This window comes from Aedes albopictus, chromosome 1 (assembly GCF_035046485.1).
Source record: "Aedes albopictus strain Foshan chromosome 1, AalbF5, whole genome shotgun sequence".
Taxonomy (NCBI): Eukaryota; Metazoa; Arthropoda; class Insecta; order Diptera; family Culicidae; genus Aedes; species Aedes albopictus.
Genome location: NC_085136.1, coordinates 107,488,896 through 107,502,851, shown reverse-complemented (window position 1 = coordinate 107,502,851; position 13,956 = coordinate 107,488,896).

Genomic DNA, 13,956 nt, shown 5'->3' with positions numbered 1-13,956 from the left:
GGAATTAAGCACTAATATTACCATCATTTGATAGCCATAGACCTTCTGATCAACATTGCTGAAGACACGAACATTCTAGGTGGTCAGAATCATGAGATAAACCATGTCGAACTACATCGTTGTAAATGCACACTAGCGCCACATAGCGGCGGAATTACGTACCAAACATTTCACCAATTGAAGGTCATAAACCTGCTGAACAACTTTGCCGAAGGTCTAAACTTTGCAGAGGATACAGTTTTTGAGATATAGATTAGTAAACCATAAGGTTTTCAGGTGATGCCAAACTTTTTGGGGTGCTGCAATATTCAATTGGGGTGTTGCAATACTAGACGATGCGATTCCATATTTATGGCGGGTAGTGTATACCGAAATAGAATAGTTTCAAAATGAAAAGTGAAATTAGTAGAGCACTGCGCTTATTTGAAAACGAAAGGCAAGAGATGGAGCTAGTAGATTGCTTGTTTTGTTTGTACCTGCATTAGTATTATCAAGTAAAACTTGGTATTTTTTTTAACATGTACGCAGCTGTAGTTATATGTGATTATTGTGTTTGGTATGATGTGACATGTGATATTTTTATATGATTTCATTGCTGTCTCTGAGTAAAAATAGAAGGTTTGGAAGTGTCTTCGTTCATTTTTTTTCGTTCACAAGGTACTTACTTTTGGACAAATCTTGTAGCAATTGTTTATTTCGTGTGGTTTTGGATCGTCGTCAATTATTTGTTGGTGTTTTTAGGAACTGAGAGTTCTTCAATGCAAGGAGATGGGTCAAAAGGAAAAAGGGACAACGCAGATGGAAACGGTCAACCAGGTCAATCCTCAAAACAGATTTTCTCGGAAGATTTCACAACAACCCTCCGGATATCGTTCTTCTGGTATCGCGGGAGATTCGCGTCGGCAGTTCGTTCATCCGCAATCTCGTTTCCGTCCCGAAAGCTAAACAAATTGGAACGCGCAATCGAAGCCACGGTTTTCTGGTCAAGGTGGGGGTGATCGTCAACTCGCCACTGACAACAGGATCTGTTTTGAATGCGGTCGTCGAGGGCACCTGCGAGGAAGTTTTGCCTGCATTGCAAAGGACGCACAATGTCTAAAATGTCGGAGTGTTGGGCATTTCGCTAAATGGTGTACGAAGCGATCGAATGATGGCACAAACGAAACTATTCTGCCCACTAAGCGTATCAAGGCAGTATACGAGACAAGCGACCATAGCAAGCCAACCGATAGTAAATTGGAGGAAGAGATTTGCTACGTGATGGGTGAGAACGTATTCAGATTCAAGGTAGGGGGAATTGGAATTGAAATGACCATCGACTCGGGCGCAGCAGCCAATCTAATAGATTTTCGCACTTGTGAAAAGCTATGTGCCAAGGGTGCTAAACTGGCATTCAAGGCTCATGTAGACCGCTCTTTCAGAGCATATGGATCCCTTTCTCCACTCAACATTATTGGTATGTTCTCTGCGGAAATTGAAGCCGAAGACAACAAAGTTGAGGCAACCTTCTACGTCGCTCAAAACGGCGGTCAGAGCCTCCTAGGAGACGAGACAGCGAAAAGGCTTAAGGTGCTGAAAATTGGATACAACGTAGGATCTGTCCAACCGTGCGAAATATTTCCTAAGTTCAAAGGAGTATTATTTATTTATTTATTTATTTATTTATTTATTGAATACCTTGTAACGTAAGACATACATCTTTTTTGTTGTTACAGTTTAGATTATAAATTGATAAACAGATATCTAATGTGCATAATGAAAGATTGTTCTCTTCAACTAACTAAATTACCCGTCTATTGCAAGTGCTGTAGGAGATTTCTTCTAAAACCTGATTTAGAAGTGATTGTTTTAACAGAAATTGGTAAACTATTCCAGTTAACAATACCTCTGACGAAGAAGGATTGGCTGTAATACATAGAATTATGTTGTGGAACTCTGTAATTTGCTGTACGTGTGCCTCTCAATGGAACCAGTTTTTCGAAAAGGAAGCCTGGACTGGAGGTAATTCTTATTCTAAAAACATTGAAGCACGATCTATACTTGTAGAAATTAGCGAAGGGGCAGCCTATAAGGTTCTTTTGTAGATGGGATACATGAGAATACCTAGAAAGGTTATACACATATCTTACACAGGCGTTGAGTGCAATTTTAAGCTTGTGAATTGTACCACTTAAGGCGTTTGTGTAGACAAAATCGCCATAAATAAAGTGGGGAAGCAATAGTGTTTTGAAAAGTTGTAATTTTGTTTCGGTACTACAACTTCTAGTGGTCAAGTTCAAACGTTTTAATGAACCATACACTTTTGAACACTGATGATTTATGTGATCATCCCATTCTAAGTTATTTGTAAATATAACACCCAAATTGTTTACCCGTTGTACAAACATAACTTCAATTCCATCGATTAAAATTCTAGGTGGTGTAATCGTTTGTTTTCTTTTGGAAATTATTATGGCTTTTGTTTTGCTAGGATTAATGGGCAGCAAATTATCTTTCGACCAATTTACAAGCATGCAGAGATCATGATTCATCATGCTCGCTATGGTTGTCAAATCCGTATTATCATCGATACAAATATATATTTGGACATCATCCGCAAACAGATGAACCGAACAATAATTCAAAATACTTGGGAGATCGTTAATAAAAAGAGAGAATAGAAGAGGACCAAGAACCGATCCTTGAGGTACTCCTGATAAAGTGGGTTTGAAACTTGAGAAAGCACCATTATTAGTGGAAATTCCTATTGATCCCAATGTGAAACCAGTCCAACAACCTTACAGACGTGCGCCATTTGCTTTAGAATCCAAAATTTCGGAAAAACTTCAAAGCCTGCTGGATCGAGATATCATTGAGAAAGTTGACCAGCCGTCAGCTTGGGTGTCCCCCATAGTGCCGATTCTCAAGGATAATGGGGAGATTCGGTTGTGTGTTGATATGCGCAGAGTCAATAAAGCTGTTCTACGAGAAACTCATCCTCTGCCAATAGTTGAGGAACTCTTCGGCGGAATAAATGGAGCTATTCGTTTTTCGAAGCTAGATGTCAGGGAGGCGTATCATCAAGTGGAAATAGCTGAGCGTTCAAGGGAAGTCACTACTTTCATTGCGAAACAGGGCCTGTTCAGGTAAAACGTCTATTAATGTAAACAAGTTCTAATGTTGTTTTGTCAATTTTCTCGATAATAAAATTAAAAAAAAAACAATTGTTGTTTCATACTGATTTAAACGTCTTATGTTCGGAATAAGCTGCGCTCCTGAGTTATTTCAGAAAGTGATGGAGTCGATTGTTGCTGGATTAGAAGGAGTTGTCGTTTATCTTGACGATGTGATGGTTTCGGGGCGAACACAAAAAGAACACGATGAGAGGTTGGCTCGGCTAATGGAGCGTATTCAAGAATACGGCATCCTGTTGAACGAGGAAAAATGTGTGTTCAATGTATCTCGAATTGAGTTCGTAGGTCATGAGCTGTCTAGTGAGGGTATACGACCAATGGAAAGCAAGGTAGCTGCCATAGCATCGTTCAGAACACCGGTAAACGTATCCGAGCTGCGGAGTTTTTTTTGGGTTTGGTTACGTATGTCGGACGATTCATTCCCTATTTGGCGGATAAAACGGAAGTTCTACGGAGTTTGTTGCGTACTGGAGAAACATTTAATTGGCAAGATAAGCACTCGAAAGCTTTTGAGGAGATCAAAACAGCGATTTGCACCTCAAAATCTCTAGGCTACTATGACCCAGATGATCACTGCATTGTGGTAACAGATGCTAGTCCGGTGGGATTGGGAGCTGTTCTCCTTCAACAGGACCAATTTGGTCAGAAGAGAATCATTGCCTTCGCAAGCAAAGCATTAACAGACACTGAACGGAAATACTTCCAAACAGAAAGAGAAGCATTAGCTATAGTCTGGGGCGTTGAAAAATTTCAACTCTACTTGCTGGGAAAGAAGTTCAAGCTGATCACCGACTGTAAACCTCTGCATTTCCTGTTCAAGGAACGAACTAAGCCATGTGCGCGAATCGAGAGATGGGTGCTACGACTGCAGACCTTTGCTTATGACGTGATTTACGAACCAGGATCTAACAATTTGGCGGATGTTCTATCCCGACTGTCCGTGTCTAAACCGACAGAACTCACTTTCAAGGATGAGAGCTGCATCTATCAATTGGCGCTGGCCGACGTCCCTGATGCCATTACTGTTCAAAAAGTATCGGATGAAACATTAAAAGATGAGATTTTGCAACAAGTTATTGAAAGTCTGGAAAACGGAATTTGGCCTGAATCGGTTAAGGCCTTTAAAGTATTTGCATCTGAGCTATGTGTAGTACAGAATTTATTGCTGAGGGGTGACAGATTGGTTATTCCAGAATCATTAAAAAGACAGACACTTGAAATCGCTCACGAATCACATCCAGGGATGGTTGCGATGAAAAGGAGGCTGAGGCAAAAAGTTTGGTGGCCTCAGTTAGATAAGCAGGTTGAAGAATTCGTAAAGCGGTGCAAAGCATGTACGTTGGTTTCCACTCCTGATCATCCGGAACCATTAAGTCGAACCAAGATGCCTGAAAAGCCTGGGCTGATCTGGCAATCGATTTCGTCGGACCTCTTCCATCTGGACATAATCTGCTCGTTGTCATTGACTATTTCAGTCTGTTTACCGAAATAATCATCATGAAACAGATTACTGCTAGCTTGACGATAAAGGCGTTGCACGAGACCTTCTGCCGTTTCGGAATGCCGGAGTCTATCAAAACTGACAATGGCCCTCAGTACATAAGTAGTGAACTACTAGAATTCTGCAATAAATTTGGCATCGAACATAGGAAAACTACTCCGTACTGGCCACAGGCAAACGGCGAGGTCGAGAGGATAAATCGATCAATCGGTAAGCGTTTGAAAATCAGCCAAGAGACAGCAGACTCGGATTGGCAGTGGGAACTCAGAAATTTTGTGCTGATGCACAACTCGACACCTCATTCAACGTAAATTAACTTTTTTTGGGAACTCCATCAAAGAAGTTTCTCCAAATATTCCTCCAGGATGTCTCCAGAAATTCCTCCTGAGATTTCTTCAGATGTTCCTCCAGAAGTTCATGTAAGAGTACCTCCCATAATTTGTAAAGGTTTTTTTTCTTTTGATATTTTTTCTCAGGGAATCCATTAAAAATGCTACCAGGGTCCTTCGGTATTTTAGGCCTTTTTTAATGAATTTTTTAATGGTTTTCCCGTGGAGTTTTTTAAAAACACCTGAAAATTTTGTTTATGCAAATCCTACCAAACAGCATTTAGGAGCATTTCTTCCAAATGTTTTTTCTGCAAATTCCCTGAAATGAGGGAATTCTTCAAATGATTCTGCAGAAATTTCTACGAGATTTCTGCAGATTTTTTCCTTTGATTCATTCAGGGATTCCTGCTGGAACTGTTTCAGACATTCATTCAGGATTTATTTCCGATTTTCTTCCAGTAATTGCACAACAAGTAATGGAAGAATTCTTGAAAGATTAGCAGAATGAACTTCAACAGAAAACTCTAGATGGTAGTCCAAAAAAAATCCCTTATAAATATCCTTGTTATACCTCTGGAGATTCCCAGAATAAATTCTTTTCAATTTTTTTGATGGATTCCTGAACAGAAATCGATGAAGCAATTTCTGGAAAAATTCTCAGATAATTTGCATGAGAAACTTTTGGAGGAAGTAATTCCAACTAAAACTTTCTTTCGAATTTTTTGAAGAAATTGTAGACAAAAAAATGGTAGGAATTTTTGGAGAAATCCATCGAAAAGTTTCTGGGGGATCCCTGGAGGATTTTTTGAAGGAATCCTTGGAAGAACTCAGAAATTACAGAAGAATTTCTTGAAAAATGCCTATGAATAGATTATGGAGAAATTTCTGCTGAAATTTTTGCGAGATTCTTCGGAGAAGAATCTGGAATTAGCACATTTTTAAGAAAATTTGGAATATAAATACTTGGAATTCTGGTGGAATTTTTGAAGAATTCTCAAATATATCGAATAATTTTTAACGTCCAGCCATAACTTCTTAAAGAGTTCCTGAAAAAAACTGGATTTCTAGAGGAAATCCTCAAAGGATTTTCTCCAAGAACCTTTTGAGCAATCTCCGAATCTCAGTTAAAAAATGGTCTGCTGAATTGCAAAACCGTTGGATGAGTTCCAGGGGAAATTCCTGAAATTTCTCGAGAAACTTATTGAAGAATTCTTGGAAAAATCCTAAATAAAAAATCCTGGCGGAAATTCCGATAATGTTTCTGGAGAAATTTGTTCACAAACACTTACAAGCACGAACGTCCGTAGCAATCCTTAAAGGTGTATCCCAATGTATCCATGAAGGTGAAATTTCTGAAAGAATTGCCGAAAAAAAAACATGGACTCGTTCAAAAATAATTTATATGAGAAAATTCTCGAGCAACCCTTGAAGAAGACCCAAGGAAAATTTCTGGAGGAACTCCTGAAAACGTCTCAAATACATTCCAAAGAGACTAATGGAGAAGGCTTTGATGCATTTTTTTGCTAAAACCATCCAAAGAATTTCAAAAAAAACTTTTCAGTCCACAAAATTCCAGGAAAAAAATAACTTTTGGATTCGATTTGACAAGGGAATTTCTGGCTGCGTCTCTGGAAGTAATCGTGGAGAAGGTTCTGAAGCGGACAATACCTTTTAAAGGATTCTTGGAGAAATCTTTGGAAGAACTACTGCGGATCTCATAAAAGGAATTTCTGCCATGAAGTGCTTTCCACAATGTTAACAGAATAAAATCGTGAACAAAAAAAATCATGGAGCTGGTCCAGCGGGATAGTTCATTATATAATTTCCTCAATATATGATTGTTCTGGAAATGTCCTCCCAACCGGCACCGATTCGAGCATATCCAGATGGTTGGCCCATAGTTTTGCTGGCTTGAGATTTTTCTTAATCTACTTTCACAAGGAATTCCTAAATTGATACTTTTTCAAATCCATCCGTAGCCGGTTTGCTTCGGTGGTCATTGTGAGATATATTATGAATTCGGTTGGAAATCGAAAAACTTTTTTTGAGAAAAATATTTTTGCTAATTATGGGTTGTTTACAACATACATCGGAAGTGACGAATATGATAGTGCATCATTGAACGCACACAGCGCACTACACCCGGTACTGAAAAAAAGTGTCGCTAGTCGAAAAGTGTCGCTAGTCAAAACGTCGCTATTCGGTTTGGTGCTGGCGCCATAATAATATGTACTGCATAAAGCTGTGGAAAGGAGATTGATCACAGCAGGCGATATAGCGCATTTGAATGTGATGCGAACTGTCAAGCAGACAATGTTAGCATCCCTGCTTGTGTAGCAACAACTCTAGGCGTCACCCAACCGCGTTCACTCTTGCCACTTGCGAACCGACGTCAGCCTGGGTAAGTTGTGTGTGCTGCACATTAGGGGTGATTCCTTCCCAGTGAAATACGAAACTCCACATTGGCGAATTCCTGCCAGTTTTTTCGTTTAATTGAGGAAATGGAACCTATATTTTTGCTGGGAGGAATCACCCTTCAATGTGCATGCATTAGTTAACAAGTGAGGGAAACACAAAACCCATATGTGAAAAGTGGAAGTTCGGTGTGATATTTTTCGGGGACGTAGCTCCCGCTGGAGCATGCCTGCGGAAAACTGTTAGTGCATGGGCAATTATTGACGGGAAAGAGTGTGAAAGTACAACAAAAGAACAAATTCCAGCAGCGCTAGAGTGATCCAATTGTTTTGTTTTGTGCTTACAGCGTGTTGTTTGTCGTGGAGGAAGACTCCCGGCAATGTCCGCTTAAGAAAAGCTAGGTTAGAAAGATCCCGTTGTTTTGCTTCGCGCAAATGTCGGATCGGAAGCTTACAGCGTGTTGTTTGTCGTGGAGGAAGACTCCCGGCAATGTCCGCTTACGAAAAGCTTGGTTAGAAAGATCCCGTTGTTTTGCTTCGCGCAAATGTCGGATCGGAAGCTTACAGCTTGTTGTTTATCGTGAAGAAAGAGTCCCGGCAATTTCAGCTGACGAAAAGCTAGATTGGAAAGATCCCGTTGTTTTGCTTCGCGCAAATATCGGATTGGAAGTTTGCATCGTGTTGTTTGTCATGGCAGATAAACATTGGCAATGTAGGGTATGTGTTCCATCATTAATCTCACGCTCCCATATCCATCCTATTCGAAAACAAGGGATTACGGCACCGATTGATTCCGTTCTTTTTGTTTTCATGGTTGCTCACTTCTAACAAAAAATACAAGAATAAAAAACAAAACAAACAGCGCTTCAATCCTTTGTTTTTCGTAGGATGAAAATGGGAGCCACATGCTTAAGAAGGGAACCAATACCCTACGCAAAAAAAAATATTAGAAAAATCACGTAGTTTTGATTCGTGCAAATGTGGTATCGAATGGTTACAATATATTATTTATCAAAGAGTGTCGTCAATGTTGGCTGGCCAGAAGAAAGATTATGTTAATGCAGTTTGTTTTCTGTGACTAGTGTTCCAATGAATGGCAAGGAAATAAACTTTCACGGTGTGTCTAAAACCGTTATTAACAAAATAAAATACCCATCTAAGCGGTACCCACCATTCTAAAGATATAGTATCCAGGTATCATCTCTGAAATTTTGAAAATGTTTCATGGAGGGAATGAATAGTTTGAACGATTTGAAATTTTAGGGCGATTTTCAATGAAATTCTCTTTGAACTATATTATTAATTATTAATATTCAATCGCGGTTGTATCACAATCGTGGCCATCAATCTGTCCCTCATAAATTTGGAATCCAACATTCGAAACGTATGGTATTCGAGTATTCTTACTGAAAATTTGAGAATATTTTATCTTTGAAATCAAAAGTTATCGTGGATTGAATTTATAATTCAAATCCATAGGATTTTACGGTATTAATAGCAATTAAACAGTTACTATTTACTACAAATTACCAAAACCAATTCAAATGCCCGCTATTGTAGTCAATCACAGCATTCAACAGCTGGTTGAAATAGGATTTAGATATCTGGAGCGTACGATATTTCTCCCATGTTTCTGAAAAACTGCAGGGAACGCTCTCAGTAGCTTGCTCTCCGAACACACCAAGAGATTTCTCAGTGTTTTCTCAGAACTGCTTAACGTGGAACCGCGGAATATGAAACTTTTAGGAAATTGATACAAACTTTATAATAAACGTGGTATATGAATGGTCAAAGGACGTCTAGCGGATCTGTAATAATTCTTACCGGAAATTGAGAAGGGAAATCAGCATTTTTTGTAATATGTAGAAGCGAGTCAGCAATTAAAGCAAATTGTTGGGCGATTGTTATTGGACTCATGGCCTCACGGCATGGTGAAGTAGCGTTGTCATCCAAGGATGGGAGCACTCACTTGCAGAGAGTTACACTCACTTTGTGTTTTCTCGGCTCAGAAGCGTGCTATCAAAAAACGATGTATGGACAACGTTTGTCTTGTGGTTTTGCCTGAAAGTTTGCCGAATAGAGTGGGGGTCGCACACGCATACCGACGTCGTGAGGGGGCTGCGGAGGCATTTCTCCACGAGGTGAATGTAAATTACACTCACCTCGTGGAGAGTCGCTTTCACAGCTCTGTCACGATTTTGGCAGGTGTGTGCGACCTTTACTTTATTCGGCAAACTTTTAGGCAAAACCACAAGGCAAAAGTCGTTCATACATCGTTTTTTGCTTGCACGCTTCTAAGCTGAGAAAATATCAAGTGAGTGTAACTCTTTGAAAGTGAGTGTTCCCATCCCTGTTGTCATCATTCTTGCACGCGAAAAAATCTAAGTTTGTAAGCGAAACTCTATGTTTGTTGTGTAAATGACACCCCTAGTTAAGGGTATGGATCAGCAGTTGATATTGACTGCCACTCCCCAACCTGCTTTGCACATAACTCTTGGAACGCATTGTACAAAGCCGTCAAAAAAGCAAGTCCTGAAAAGGTACAGCTGCGGTCCATGATGGCTGTTGTGAGACATCAGCAGCGAACGTAAGGCTCCACAGGAAAAGCATGTCATAATTTAATGGACGCTTCGATGGTTCTTGGAGGAGGTCCTAAGCTACACGATAAACGTACGCGATTAATTTACTGTGGTGGTTTAATAATAATTATATTTCAGGCATTAAAAGTCTACAAAGACATCTACAGAGCGTGTTTTATAGATGAATTGGATCCAGACTATACCACGTTGAAGGCTAGGTTTGGAACGATATGGGAGACCCTTAATTTGCCGAGTTTCTCAAAGTTTCATATTTTGCAGTTCCAGTTGATGATACAAACGGTTAAATCTCTTGGTGTGGAGAGCAAGCTACTGAGAGCGTTCCCAGCATTTTTTTAGAAACATGGGAGAGATATCGTACGTTCCCGACATCTAAATCCTATTTCAACCAGCTATTGAATGCTGTGATTGACTACAATAGCGGGCGTTTGAATTGGTTTTGGTTATTTGTAGTAAATAGTAACTGTTTAATTGCTATTAATACTGTAAAAACCAATGGATTTGGATTATAAATTCAATTCACGATAACTTTTGATTTCGTAGATAAAATGTTCTAAAATTGTCAGTAAGAATACTCGAATACCATACGTTTCGAATGTTGGATTCCAAATTTATGAGGGACAGATTGATGGCCACGATCATGATACAACCGCGATTGAATATTAATAGTTCAAAGAGAATTTCATTGAAAATCGCCCAAAAATTTCAAATCGCTCAAACTATCAATTCCCTCCATGAAACATTTTCAAAATTTCAGAGATGATACCTGGATACTATATCTTTCGAATGGTGGGTACCGCTTAGATGGGTATTTTATTTTGTTAATAACGGTTTTAGACACACCGTGCTTTATCTATCATGTATTTTATCAGATATCTCGAATTTGAACGACGAAGCAATGGGATAAATGTGGGTTTAAGATCAAACAAAGACTCGAAGAACAAGATCATTTTCTGGATCACCCAGTACCAAAATGGTAATTTCTTTTAAATACTACAAGTATGAAGGCTTGCATTACCAACATAACTCACGAAATGAGATACAATTTGTAAGCATTGCCCTCAAAATTATTTCGCGAGCAAGGACGACTGTATCGGGCGACCCCGAACGAGAGAAAGAGAGAGAGATGATGACGTCACTGTGCAAGCTCCTATTGTTCGTCGTCGTCGTCGAAAAAAGTAGCGGCAGCATAGTCAGAATGGTACCTCGCAATGAAACTGTATTCGGTAGCTTCACAGCAGCAATTGCGATTCCGACGCAAATGATTAGGCTCATTTTCAGCGTAGGTGTATAAATGTTTGCTTACAATGCAAAACTATCACCAAATGTGTATTGACGATTTTCCCCCTTATCGAACGCGACGATTTGAATCCCTCGCGAGTGAAACCGTCGCCAGGCGGTCTGATTTTATATCTGTGGGCCCACGCAATTAATTTTCGCGCAGAAGTCTAAACAGGTGGAATCTCCGCAATATGTTAAATCGTTGTAGGTAAACACTCCAAATTGAGGTACGGAATTTTTTTTTTTTTTGTTAAAAATGTGTAAAACTTCTTTAGAGTAGAAGGAGGATGTGAGATATAAGATGTACTGCATAAAGCTGTGGAAAGGAGATTGATCACAGCAGGCGATATAGCGCATTTGAATGTGATGCGAACTGTCAAGCAGACAATGTTAGCATCCCTGCTTGTGTAGCAACAACTCTAGGCGTCACCCAACCGCGTTCACTCTTGCCACTTGCCAACCGACGTCAGCCTGGGTAAGTTGTGTGTGCTGCACATTAGGGGTGATTCCTTCCCAGTGAAATACGAAACTCCACAGTCATAATGGCCTAGCTGAGTAGTTTTGGACGGACTACAATTTGTACATTTTATATATTATTATATTTAACTTCAAAAGAAACTCTTGCCCCACTCGAACTTTTGCTCCACTTTACGCTACATGTATGGGGAAGGGGGGGGGGCAAAAGTTCGACCCTATTTGAAAATTCATTTTTTATTTAAAAAAAATCTAAGCAGATGAAAATAAATGAATAGTTAAACTCTACAGTCCCGCTTCGACACGTTTTGGCACGTTCCAATATTAATTATGTTTGCATCCTGTGTAGTTTATATTTATTAAAATCCAGATAAATTATTTCAAACGAATCTAGCAAGGAAGGTGGACTTATTTTGTTTAAATGAAGTCTAAGTTGGAAAAACAAAAAAAAAAGGTAAAATAATTTTACAAAACTTTTTTATTGTTGTGTACGTGAACATATTAGGATGTGAAAGAATAGTGAATATAATACCACAAGTAAACACACGAACTACTAACAATTTTTTTCATCGCTACATTGATCACAAAGTAATGGATACCATCATTAATTTTTGATAGGAAACTGGTATCTTAGCATTTTCACAAGATTTTTGAAATTCTCATATGAAATTTGTCTATAACTTTCGGGACTATGCTGTTGTACTATTTTGGTTACAAATGGATGAACCAATCAGCAAAACTCTGGCACGGTTCGATTCGTATTCATGGCGGCTGTGAAAATCAACTAAGAAAGTAAGAACATTGATAAAGTACTGTTTTTCAGTGAACTGGGACGAAAATGAACACGATCAAAATGAAACCAATCTAGAGTGCGATGCAGCAATGATCTCAACAGCAGAGTTGCTCTCTGTCACTATCAATGGTATGTGAACCACCGATTTTGATAGGCTGACTGCGATCCAAGTCAGCGCTGCAGCGTGTGCTCTGTTAAGTCACCGTCACTTTTCGTTTCCCATCACAACTGGACTGATTGCGATGGCGAGTAGATATCACGGATACGCTATCTTCAAAATTCGTTTAAAAATCAAAATAAACACTTAAAGTGATGAAATTAGAATAGATACGTTGCACGATCATGGCTTTATCACATCAGGGGGTCTGTCAGTGCGAGTGTTTAGCTTTTTTGCCTTTCTCGTACACTAAGTGTACTGGAAAGGCTATATGTTTACTCCAAAAACGACTTTTTGATAGAAGGCCCGGAGGGTCAAGTCACATATACCAATCAACTCAGCTCGACGAATTGAGGTGATGTCTGTGTGTGTGTATGTGTGTGTATAGGTACAAAAAAACTCACATCAGTTTTTGGCAGTAAACCTCAACCGATTTTAATGACCGACGGATCATTTGACGCGGAATCTGGTCCCATTGTTTCCTATTGAAAATGGTTCGCATCGGTCTAGCCGTTCCGGAGTTATGGCCATTTACGTGTTCAGGACCAGTACCCTTGGAAGGGGCCATACATAAAAATGTAACAAACACATAAATGCGACACACCAAACTGCGGCATTTTGGATAACCTGATGAACAGTCAGCAAGAAAACAGTCTCAGACCATATCTAAACCGGTAGTGTTCCGGAACCGGTTCCGGAAGTCCCGCCGGAAGTGGCCAAATATAAAAGTGAACCAAATCCATGCATGCGACACATCAAATGGCGGCGTTTTGGATAACCTGATGAACAGCCAGCAAGAAAACAGTCTCAGAGCATATCTGAACCGATAGTGTTTCAGAACCGGTTCCGGGTGTTCCGCCGGAAGTGGCCGTATATAAAAGTTGACAAAACTTTTGCATGCGGCACATCAAATCACGGCTTTTTCGACAATTTGATGACCGGTTTTTGAGGAAATAGGCTAAGACCACATTATGGACTGTCAGTAGTGCCGAAACTAGTTCCGGGTTTCCCTCCGGAAGCGGCTAAATATAAAATTGAACTAAACCCATGGCTTTTTTGATAACCTAATAAACTTTACCAAGCAAATAGGCTCAGACTATTTTAAAGACACTCGGTAGTGTTCCGCAACCGGTTCCAGGCCGGAAGTGACACCAAACCCATGCATGCGATACCTCAAATCACGGATTTTTAGGTTACATGATGAACAGTTGCAAGAAAATTGACGCAAGCCATATCA